This window comes from Maylandia zebra, linkage group LG7 (assembly GCF_041146795.1).
Source record: "Maylandia zebra isolate NMK-2024a linkage group LG7, Mzebra_GT3a, whole genome shotgun sequence".
In the NCBI taxonomy this organism is placed as follows: domain Eukaryota; kingdom Metazoa; phylum Chordata; class Actinopteri; order Cichliformes; family Cichlidae; genus Maylandia; species Maylandia zebra.
Window position 1 is genome coordinate 68,940,467 of NC_135173.1, and position 12,708 is coordinate 68,953,174.

Sequence of the window (12,708 nt, forward strand, 5' to 3'; positions counted from 1 at the left end):
TGGAGACACAGCGAGTGATACGATGCTGTCAGCGGAGCTTCATCATCATCAGGATGAAGCACAGATGCTCTCTGCTTCCTCCTGCAGCTCACAGCCGCTCACAAAGATCAATGAGTGCCTCCACAAAGGAGCAGGACGTCTGTCACCTCCACTCTACATCCTGGATTTAATAAAACACCAGCAGGGGGCGCCACAGGACAGGCTGGACATGCACGATAGGACAGCAGAGTGAGCGTGAGGGAAGTCGCTTGTGTCTCTGTAAACTCAAACTCTGACTGTAAAGGCCTCAGAGGTCAGAGGTCACAGCTCAGAGCTGGCTGTAAACACCTCACACCTGGGAGGTTAGAGGTCACAGGTCGAGGCACCGCAGCCTAAAAATAAGCACAGCTGAGCTGGGTCTGCCCTGGCACCTCCACCCAGGAGGAAGCTGCACGTCAGCTGGGAGGTGCTGAGGAGGCATCGTGGTTAAACTGAGTAACCTTAAATATCACTGAAAGGATAGAAAGCGACTCACAGCAGGCAAAACTAAACACGCTCTCCTCTCAGGGCGGGGCTCCCGGGGTCAGCCTCTGTGACATCGAGGTCCTGCTGCTGCTCTCGTGTCTCGTAAACAGGTCACATGACCTCCGCACCTGAGACAGATCACAGGTAAAGGTGGACTCGGTCCTGTTGTGCAGCTTGTTCCTTCGTCTTTCCGGTTTCTTGGAATATACACATTCACACACCGAGTCAGCAGGCAGCGCTGAGGCGGAGGTCCCCAGAGAGGAGGAGGAAGAGAGCTGGTAAACAGCAAGGACAGGAGGAGCAGGGGAGAGGAGGAGGTGCGCACACACACACACACACACACACACACACACACACACACACACACACACACACACACACACACACACACACGGCTGCTCTACAGTCAATTTAACAATAATAAGAGTCTCTGCTTCCTGTCCTGCTGGTAAATAAAAGCATCATAAACCTGCTCAGATCTTCATCGATTTTTCTAAAGTGTTATTTTTGTCACAGACACCTGCACACAGTCACACTACAGGGAAAAATACCGAGCGAGCTAAAGGAGGGAGCAGCTTTTTCACGTGTCTTCATGAATAACTGTAAACCTGTTGTTTTATTGACTGTATTTGTGCTCTGTTAATAACACTGGGCTCACATTAATGTGCTGAGCATCAATGACATAACTGTTCATGTGTCATTGCATAAAATTCTCTTACTGTGTGTGACTGCACAGATGGACACAGAAATGTCAAAGCTAACATTCAGTTTATTGTTTTCACGCGGTTTAAATGGACCTCCAGCTGTAACAGCTGAACTCATTAAAACGAAATGAATTTTTCAAACAGGACGCTCTCCTGTCTCCTAACTCACGGTTAGGATTAGAGGAAACAATAAAAACTAAGCAGAAGCACAAACACAGATCTGCCGAGCAGCAGTTTTAACTGTTATGATAATAAAATCAATCCTAACAGTTAAATCTGTGACGTCACTCTGGTGTGTGTCTGCGTTACATCAGATTCACCTCTGCAGCCCTGACCATCGCGGGCTTTTATTTTGAGGATTTGGCGAATGCGGGCTTTTATTGTGGTGGTCTGACCAAACCTCCTCCGTGTCTCCCGGAGCTTGCCGGTCGGGCTCCGCCGCCCTGCCCTCCCGTTCACAGTACACTCTCAGTCCAGTCCTTCAGCTCCGGGGCCGCTAACAAACTCAGCCCGCGGACACCGCAGCTCACCGGCAGCTCTGCGCCCGTTAGAGCGTTTACTGAGTACCGGAGGAGGAGGGACGCCCGCAGACTTTCCGACGGAACAGAACTCCGCGGACTGCGTCCATGCTGAGCCGCACACAGGTGAGCGCCGGCGGAGCGAGGACCGGGGGCAGCGGGCGCACTTTCAGTCGGTACTCCGGTGATACTGTGACGTAGACCGGACAGCCCGACGGCGAGCGGCGGGGTTCGCGGAGCAGCTGAAAGTAAAGCAGGTGTGTTTGGAGTGCTTTCGTCATTAACACTGACTCCGCCCCCCCGTTAACGCAGATTAAACCGCGTTTTTTTGAGCCAGTGAAAGGTTACGGACAGGGGCGGATACAGAGAAACGGGGCCCGGGGCACAGGTAAGGAAAAAGCCCCCCCTCCTTTTGCTGGTTTTAAACGGGGCAGCTAATTGGATAGCCGTGTTTGATGATCAGCTTGTAGTTTGTGCTCGAGCGGCCCTGATTGGTGGACGTTTCTCACATTATTTGACACCTGGAACTGTTATTGTGGCGCTCTGTTTGCTGCTTCCTGACTAGGTTTCACCTAAAGAAGGACCAGAAATCCAAACTTTTACTTTTACTGAAGCGTGAAAAACATTTCCGATAAAGAAATCAAAAGAACACAGACTCTCTTGTTTCTGTTCATTTATTTTATGTCATCCAGATGTTACATTTTTTGCTCCTCTAATTGATTCCAGTTTATTTCTTTGTGTTTGCTCTGTTGATATTTGTTTAATCATGACAACAAAATGATTAAAGTTGATCAGATGCTGATGGGGAAACAGAACTGATCTCTCGTGTACTCGTCTGAGCGTCTGACGTCAGTCGCAGGGGGGCGGTGCCGGGGTGTCGGTTGATGTCGCGGTGTCTGTTTCTGTGATGTCAGTGGCAGACTGAGCGCGTGCGGAGTTGCTGAAAACAAAGATGGAGATGTTTGCCGTGTGGATCCTCAGCAGCTGATCAAAGAGAAAGAGCGGCGCCTGATCTTCAGGGTGCAATATCAGCTGTGGGCGGAGCCTGCACAGGTCTCAGATCCACCTGTCAAGCTGACGGAGGAGGAGGACGGCTGCTTCTTCTCCTTTGTCAGCAGCAGTTGAATGAAAAGCTGCGATCGCGCTGAATAATTTCTCTCCTCGTGTCTAAAAATAGCCACCCGGCTGCTCCACCTGCACACGGAGCTCTGCTGCACCTACGACGACCCTCGGAGTCACCTGACCTCGGCCGTAACAAACTGAACCAAAATAAACCGGAGCGACGGCGAGGCTGAAATAAACCCGAGCACCTCAGAGCAGGCGGAGGGAGCGCTGTGATTTATCGTTCATAAACACGACCTCGAGTCTGATCTGTGTGGGTTTAGGACGAGTCACAGATCAAACTGAGGTTTTCCCCGATCGATCATTTTATAGATGTTACCTGTTAACGCTCGCCATCTGACCGCTCGGTTCAGGGAGTGCTGCTGCTGGCTGTGTTTGTTTCTCCAGCCCGGTGCGTCCCACCCTGAGCTTTCATCTGCTGGATTTCGGTGACAGCTGGATGGCGATATACGATATATATCTCGATATTTATTTTTAAGCCATAAAGTAAGAACAAACAGAGAGTTTAGTCACAGCTGTGTCCCAGATGTCACACAGGCACTTTTATTAACACACAGCGCAGATGTACAAGAAACAATTACTCAGAAATAAATTATCAGCATTTATTAAATAATCATGCTCCATAAATAAAAGAAAAAATGTTGTTTTGTGCATAACAAAGAGCTCACAACTGTGCAGTCAAAATGTAAACTAACAGACGCTGAGCACAACAACAAGCAGCTGCTCTGTTCTTAACTTCTACTGCGTGACCGACAGCCTGGAGTTTGAAATCCTCTTCGTAACCGCGTCTCTGAACAGGAGCCGTTTATGGTCCTTATACGCACACAGTACGGTGATATTACGCTGAAGCACAGTACGTATCACTCCGCGAGGCTCCAGACTACGGCAGCCGTAACGCGGTGCGGCTCCGTAGCAAAGTCGTACTCAAACATTTTTAGTCAGATTGCTGAGCGCCGTGTTCCACAGAGAAGCGGTTCGCGGTCAGTGAGCACAACCAGAACTCATACATAAGGCGCGCTGTCAACTTTTGAGAAAATGAAAGGATTTTAGGCCGTGCAGCACCTCTGGGCGTTAGCGTGGTTAGCTCGTTAACACGTTGACGCCGTCCAGCCCCACGCACGGGGCGATGCGCAGTAACTCGTTAACGGAGATTTGCCGTGTCCGTCTTGTCGCTGCCTGCAGGTGAAGCGATGGGGGAGGAGGGGGTGTTGTGGTCAGTGAAGGAGAGGCGGAGCAACGCAGCGTAGAGACAAAAGTGGACGAAAGAGAGGCAAACCTGCGGCTCCACAACTATAATTATAGCATAGACTATATCGATATAAAGGATATTGTCACATCTCTTATCTCGTATAAAAATATATTTTTTAAAAACTCGATATATCGCCCAGCCCTACATCACGTAGACGTGGGCTGGGAGTAAGAACAATAACACGGGCGAGGTCGAGTTGTGTGCAGGTTTTACACCTGAGCTCACCTGAGACCGAGTCTGTCATTAATGGATCCATAACACTGGAGAAAACGGGACCCCGAGCGATGAGGGAAACATCTGAGCGTGCAACACCTGGATCACAAGGTCACCTGGTGGGAGGTGACCTGTCTCTGAACAGGTAACAGGTGTGCACAGCGTCTCTCGGGCAGCTTGTGTCAGAGCCAGTCAGCGGGAGATCGCCCCCTGCAGGAACTGAGCGTCACTGAGTCTCTGAACCTGTGGATTCATCACAGACTGGATGTCATGACCACATCCAGTCACAGAGACGTGTCGGGGTCGCTTTAATGATGGCAGCTGATTGGTCGCAGACATGGTCCCCGTCTTTAAAGATCACCGGATCATTGCAGTCTCAATAACTGTGGTCGTGTCGCGGGCTCCGCCCACTGCTCTTCCAGGTGTGACTGTTGTGTAACCCTCTGCTGGAACTTCTGGACTCGAACGTCCTGTATCGATCGTGTGTTACTGCGTCTCGCTCCACAGTTGTGTTGTACAATGACAATAAAGGGCTTTTCTATTCTATTCTATTATGTTTGCAAGCGTGGCTCCATTTCTAAGAGTTTCTGATCCTGAGTCTGTGGACGTCACAAACGTCTCTGTCTCATCAAGGTGGTTCGCTTGGTTTTCTCGTCCTTCTGCCTGTGAGGGACTGATCAGTGCTGCTGCTGATTCAAGTGCATAATAGCATACAGTTGTGTGTGTGTGTGTGTGTGTGTGTGTGTGTGTGTGTGTGTGTGTGTGTGTGTGTGTTGGATAAACTGACAGTGTGGTACCAGGTTCGTGTTGGTTAATCTGGAGGCGGGTCTGAGCGCTGCTTTGCTGCAGTTTCCTTTGAAGTGGAGCAGGACGTGTTTGTGCGTTCCTCCGACAGAAACAGTCGTATCGTGTGTCGACTCGTTTCAGCTGCACTTTCACCGTGTGAGGATTCAATTACCATAAGCACCTTTAATCTGAGCCGACGGCCTCATCGAGGAAACTCGATCCCTCCTGCTAACGAGGAGAGCCGCGCTGCAGGATGCTGAGGCTCTTCTTCCAGGCTGCCGGCATGAATAACACATCGGAGAGGGACACCTCCGCCCCTGCAGAGCGCCTCCATCGGTCTCTGCAGGGGCACAGGGTCCTGAACAGTCATCTCCTAACCACAGGCAGCACCGAGCTTCACCGGAGAGCTTTCAGACCAACACCTACACCACCCACAGCTGAGGGCGGTGTGAGAGTCTCACGTTTATCAATGTTAAACTGATTAATCTATTTTAGAAAGTATGGAAACATCTGTCCATCGTCCCATGTTCACACCGTCCAGCTGTTTCCGGTCCGAGCGTCTGATTGGATGAAGCTCTCTGCAGCGGGTCCCCGCGTCTTTCTTTAAAATAAAACTGTAGCGTTCGTGCCCGACCTCTCCAGCTCTTCGTCAGCTCGGTTCACCTGCAGCTCATCTGTCATGTGATGGGGTTTCTCCGCCCATCGGAGTCAAGTCATCTTTATTTATATAGCACATTCAAAAGACATCAAGTGTCGGCCAAAGTGCTGAACAGAGGGATGATATAATAAAAAGAATTAAAATAGATGAGATGAAAACATTATAGAAACATTGTAAGACATCCATATATGTTTGTAAAAAAATGTGTACATGCATATATGCAAATACATATACAAAAATGTACACAAGCACACACAAGCACACGTGAACATAAAATACATGCAAACATTACCCAATGAGATAAAAGACCAGAATCGCAGAATAAAAGAGGTGTCAGAGAGAGCCTTGGAAAATAGGAAGGGCTTCAGATTCGATTTGAAGACTTCCAAGGATGAAGAGGATTTACTGAAAGGGGGAAGGCTGTTCCAGAGTCTCGGCGGCAATGGAGAAAGCCCTGTCCCCTCTAGATTTGAACTGGGAGCGTGGAACTGATAACAGCATCTGACTGGAGGAGCGCAGAGATCGAGTGGGTCGGTGCAAGCTAAGAAGATCTGAAATGTAACCTGGAGCCAAACCATGGAGAGCTTTAAAAACAAATAATAAAACCTTAAAATCGATTCTATATTTAACTGGTAGTCAATGTAGAGATGCGAGTATCGCAGTAATAGTCTCTGTTTCTAGTACCCGTCAGGAGCCTTGCGGCTGCATTTTGAACAAGTTGCAGGCGGGACAGGCTTGAGTGACAGATGCCTAAATAGAGAGAGTTACAGTAGTCAAGACGTGACGATAGGAAAGCATGAAACCAAGATTTTTTACGTGGGGATGTACACGAGCTGATAATGGGCCCAAATCGTTTCTTATGAGACTAACAGAGTCCTGCTTACCGAAGATTATCATGTCGGTTTTGTCGTGATTTAATTTGAGAAAGTTCAGAGACATCCAGCAATGTATGTCGCTAAGACACTCTGAGACTTTCTGCAGCGTACTGTCAGCACCTGGTTTTAGAGAGAGGTAGAAATGTGCATCGTCTGCATCGGAGTGACAGGAGATCTGGTGTTTCTGAAAAATGGAGCCTAATGCGAGCATGTATAAGGAGAACAAGGCCGGGCCCAGAATAGAGCCCTGAGGTATTCCACAGGTGAGAGTAGCTGGGAGGAGTATTTGTTACCCAGCATCACAGAGTAGGATCAGCTCTCCAGGTAAGAGGCAAACCATGTTAGAGCAGAGCCTCGAATGCAGACACGTCTGTAGACGGTTTAACAGGATTGTGTGGTCGACAGTGTCAAAGGCTGCGCTCAGGTCTAGAAGGATGACAACTGTGCTTTTTCCAGAGTCACCAGCTAGAAGCACATCATTGAACACCTTCAGTAGAGACTCTGTGCTGTGGAAGGCTCTGAAACCACACTGATATTTGTCCAGAATATTAGTGTGTCTAAGAATGAGGAAAGTTGGTGGAGGACGACTTTCTCAAGAACCTTAGACAACAATGGCAGCTTAGAGATTGGTCTGAAAATACCAAGAACTGACGGGTCTGAACCAGGTTTTTTAGAAGCGGCTGAACAACAGCTTGTTTAAACGAATGAGGAACAGTCCCATTTGAGATGCTGCTATTTACAATAACGAGGATGTTAGGGCCGACTGTCTTCAGCACATCTCTGAGAAATGGTGTAGGTAACACATCCAAGGGGCACGTTTCATGTGCATTATTATATCAGTGAGATGGGATAATGAAACTGGTTTAAATTCGGAGAAAAGGAATGAACATGCAGGTGGTTCAGAGGGGTCTTGGGATGGGAGCGGGATATGTGCTCGGATATCATCAATGTTTTCAGTAAAGAACTTTCGTGTGAGGCCGTCTCAGATATGGCTGCAGTGGCGCAGGACAGAGTTGATTGTGTTGAATAGAACTTTAGGATTACCAGAGATTATCTTGGAGAAATAATTTGCTCTTTCTACCTTGATGGTGCGCTGATAGTTATTTAGACAATCTCTAAACACTTGGTAAGAAACGTGGAGCTTATCGTGCTTCCATTTTCGTTCTGCTTTCCTGCCTGACGGCACGAGTGCTGAAATGCTGTAAACATCAGCAGCAGTGTTCGTTTCTCACAGGCTGGTGTCCGCACACCTGTGCAGGTGTTTAAGCACTGCTTCATTTCACTGCTCTGATTATTAGCTCAGAGCTAACATCTTAGCCTATTGCTAACACAATGAAATATAAGGATGAAGGTGGAGGTTTGTTCTCACCCTGTTTTTAAGTGTTGATTTTATGTTAAAGGTGGAGGTGAGGAGCTGGGTAAGGTTTTCTCCTCAGTGTGTTTTGCTTGTTTGTGTATCTGAAGCACTTTTGACCACCTGTCTGCTCCACCTGTCCTCTCCACCTGCCCGTGTGTCGGACAGGGCTCTGTGGGTCTGAATGAGTCCTTTGTGTGGAAAGTTTGAGCCGGTCATCAGAGGTCATTCTAGTTAATAATTCGCTCTAACTGGCGGGTGAGAAACCGCCTCCAGATATCGGGGGCGGCGGTCTCTGGATCGCCAGTGATTAAGAGTAGCTGTGCAGCCGGCGGGCTCAGAGGATTAGTGACATTAATGATGAGAACAAAGCGACGCTGCTGCTCAGCAGCTTGTTTAGTTCTGCCTTTCAGCGTGTTTCATTATTCATTTGGCTCGCTGGAGCCAGACTGCTGTGACCCACTGCTGTGGGAATGAGCCGGGCTTGTATGGATTTATTTAGACTCAGAAACACCCCAGAGAATTAACCTGGGACAGCTTAAAGCCACGATCACACATTTATAGGAGCTCCACCTCCAGCTTCTTCTGTCTGCTCCACTCGCAGCAGGAAAAAAGCCTCCAAAAAGTCCCTGTGCTGGTAGCTGTTTAATCAAGTTAGAAACTCGGGGAAAGTATTTATCCATCACCAACAGACCCACTGGTTTAAAGTCCAAATGACCAACTCCAGGTTTGAGAGAGCAGTCCCATCTCCAAGTACATGGCCCAAACCACATCCAAAACCAGTTCAGTATCTGGGTCAATGTCCAGCTACAGGTCCAAAGTCCAAAACAAGATTTAAAGCAGAGAACTAAACTAGCCCCAAAGTCCAGGATCGGGTCTGACTCCAGGACAACCGACAAAACCAAGACCAGGTCTGAGACCGGGTCCGACTGAGACCGGGTCCGACTGAGACTGGGTCTGACTGAGACCTGGGCCCTATTTCAGGAAGCCGGTTTAGAAAACTCAGAGTGAAAAACGATACTCAGGGTTGAGTAACCCCGAACTGTCCAACTCGGAATATTCGGTTTCAGAAAGGCTGATAACAATTAGTTCAATCAACGCGGAGTTGCTTTAACCCCAAGTGAAGCGCGCGCACGAGGATACATAAAGCCCTGATTAGTGGAGCACAGATTAAGCGAGTCACCATGGAGACGGAGGGAAAGAAGGCGCGGTCAATGTATTTTACAGCGCTTGAGGCCGAAATTCTGATGGCAGCATATGCCGATAACATGCAAATTCCACGGAAAAAAAGTAACACAGCCACAGCTGCAAAAGAAAGTGAGCATGCATGGCAAAACATAGCCGACAGAGTCAATGCGTGAGTGTTAATTTAAACATTGATCGAGGGATTTCCACCCATTTAACACGTTATTTTATTACATTTTATTTTTTATTTCATACATTTTATTTTGTGATGTGATGTGAGGGCAGGTGCAACCCAACAGGCCCCAAACGTTCCTGGCAGCAAGTAAAAATGAAATATAAAAATATAGTCCAAACAGGTAAGGTGTAATTGTATTATGAGCCATAGTGCTTGGTCTGTGTGTCCCATGTAAATCAATTGCAGTTAGAGGCTACATTAATTTCCCCTCTGTAAGCACTTATTGAAATTATCTGAGCACATTACAAGTACATATTTGCTTACTCTGTATGCTCAAATGTGACCCGTTATAGCCAACAGAAAAAAAGCGGAGGCCCGAAAAACAGGTGGGGGTCCTCCACCACCACCACTCACAGAGGCTGAGCAGTTGGCTTCCACATTTGTGATAATGTTGGCAGCATCACATATGATCTTCACAGTGCAGAGAACACAAATTAGCATCCATTACTATAATGAAATAATTTGTTAGTTTGAAATGCTACAGGGAACTATGTACCTGTACATTAATGCTGTGGAAAGACTTCCTGTTCACATAGTCTCCTTCATTTACTGAAGGAGCAATGATTGGAATGTGAGTGCCATCTATACAGCCAATCACGCCTGGGAACCGTGAGAATAAATGTAAAATTTAAGTAGTAGTTCAAATATCACCACATCATGAATTAAGTTTTGGTCATCCTGATACCTGCAATTTTGTGGCATCCCTCTTTGATAAATCTTGTGGGTCTATGACCGGGGAACACCACAGACGAGTGCAGGAGACGTTTCAGTGCAACTGTAACATTCCTGACTGCCCGACAGACGGTAGCCTTGGAAACGTGCTCAGCGTCACCAATATTATACAGAAAGCTCCCGTTTGCAAAAAACCGAAGTGCAATACAAATAATATGTAATGAACTGAGAGCATGTCCGCGATGTGTCACATGAGCAATATTAGGCCTGAGGATGTTATTCAAATAAATTATAGATTGTGCTGAAAAACGGTGACGTTCACACAGGAAATCATCAGGAAATGATAAAATGTCCGAACGCGCTCTGATCACTCTCTCCCGGCGGAGAGCTCTGCGGAGAATTTGGGCTTCAACATCTACTGGCTCTTCAAGGAAGGAGCACGCCATGTCTGACACTTCCTACTGTCAGGTTTCTGACAAAGAGGCGGAGACAGTCAGGGTTAGTTGAAGTAAACCTGCTAGGGGGCAGGTTAGCTTCACGGAGTGTGTCGTCATAGTAACTCACTCAGAATTAATCTAAACTCGCTTTGTGAAACCGAAAACCCAGAGTTTTCGTTAACTCAGGGTATACTTACTCAGAGTTTGCACTAAACCGGCTTCCTGAAACAGGGCCCAGGTCTAGATCAGGTCTGACTCCAGATTGAAAGCAAACACAAAAACTGGCTCCAGCAGTCGCCCCATGCCCCGGGTCCCACACCAGTCCACAGCTCTGGGCGTGGGTTGGTGTGCTAGTATGATGGAGAGGTGCCTCTCTTCTGATAACCTACAACTTTTACTCATCATATAAATCATGACATTTATCGCGTGACCTGATCAGCTCGTCCGAGTTCAGGAGAGGCACGGAGAGAACGTAGGGAACAGATGGAAAAGGTGACGATAAGCCGGAGTGACCTCACACTTAACGCAGGACCTCCACCCTGCTGTCCACCTCGTGCTGCAGCTTGCGGATAAACGTGAACGGAGGTGGAGATTTCCGTATATGTTATCCCATAAGATTAGAGTCCCATAACGGAATGACAGGGATTAATCTTCCTAGCTCGCGTCGAGGGGACCACACAAGCCCTTTATTGTGCCGGAGGAGGTGGCTTATCAACTCATCGGATTTGCAGATTATATTCCTGATTATGTTTATTTCATATTTCCGTGCAGTCGTCTGTAAGGACGGACAGAGTATTTCAGCTGAGGTGATTCAAAGATCAGAAAGCTGCATCGCCACAAATGCTCCTGTCAGAGGCGCAGTTTGACATTTCTCATTAAATGTGATGCTTTATTAAAGTAAAAGATGTCCATGGGGATGTATGTTTCTTTTTCAGGGAGTAAAAGTCGGAGAGATCCAAGAAAATTACATTTTTATTCCTGGGTAAATGATGGAAACATGAATTAGATTTTGAATTCTGGATTTAACAGGAAGCCAATACAGGAGAAATATGCTCTCTCTTTCTAGTCCCTGTCAGGACTCTTGCTGCAGCATTTTGGATCAGCTGAAGGCTTTTCAGTGAGTTTTTTTGACATCCTGATAATAATGAATTACAGTCGTCCAGCCTGGAAGTAATAAATGCATGAACTAGTTTTTCAGCGTCACTCTGAGACAGGATATTTCTAACTTTAGAGATGTTGCACAAATGGCAGAAAGCAGTCTTACATATTTGTTTAATATGTGCATTGAAGGACATGTCCTGGTCAAAAATGACTCCAAGGTTCCTCACAGCGTTACTGGAGGCCAAGGTAATGCCATCCAGAGTAAGAATCTGCTTAGATACCATATTTCTAAGATTTTCAGGGCCGAGTACAATAACCTCAGTTTGATCTGAACTAAGAAGCAGAAAGTTAGCGGCCATCCAGGTCTTTATGTCTTTAAGACATTCCTGCAGTTTAACTCATTGGTGTGTGTCATCTGGCTTCATGGACAGATAGAGCTGGGTGTCATCTGCATAGCAGTGTAAATGTATGCTATGTCTTCTAATGATGCTGCCTAAGGGAAGCATGTATAATGTAAACAGAACTGGTCCTAGCACTGAACCCTGTGGAACTCCATAACTAACCTCAGTGTGCTCCCATTAAACGAGGTGTTTGAATCCTTTTCATCTCCTCCTTCAGTCGGACAGTGTCAGAGGAACAGGTGACCCAGAGTAAAATGGTGAGACTAAGATAAGTGCTGCAGAAGAACAAAGCAGTGTTATGTCAGCTGACATGGTAAATTATTTCTGAGACTTCAAACTGGACCCACCTGCTCAGCTCGGTCCCACAGTCCAATGAGACACTGAGTATATGAAGTGTTTGTTTTACTGAATGTTCACTGTGATAAACATACAAACAGGTCAGACCATCGTCAGTTACCATGGTGATCTGTCTGCGTTAAACACCGTCAGTTAATCTCGTTTCGTGGTGACACCCGCTGTGCCGAAAACAGCGGACGGAGTCGAGAAGGCAGGAAGTAGAAAACTGATTTGGGCCGCGAGGATGATCAGTTAACGTACGCGGCAGCGGCACAGAAACTCCTGCTGTGTGTCGAGCGCTGTGCTGCTGCTGAGTGTGAGGAGCTGAACTCAGAGATCAGGGAAGCACAGTGGAAAG

General features: G+C 47.3%; 1 protein-coding gene across 1 annotated transcript in view; it reads left to right on the top strand.

The window, feature by feature from the left end:
- The first annotated feature begins 1,603 nt into the window (after positions 1 to 1,603).
- LOC101477544 (carbohydrate sulfotransferase 8) overlaps positions 1,604 to 12,708 on the top strand; it is a 42,700-nt gene continuing 31,595 nt past the window's right edge. Inside the window, exon 1 of the mRNA XM_004571525.4 lies at positions 1,604 to 1,852. The gene's annotated coding sequence lies outside the window, so the exon portion shown is untranslated. The remainder of the gene's footprint in view (positions 1,853 to 12,708) is intronic.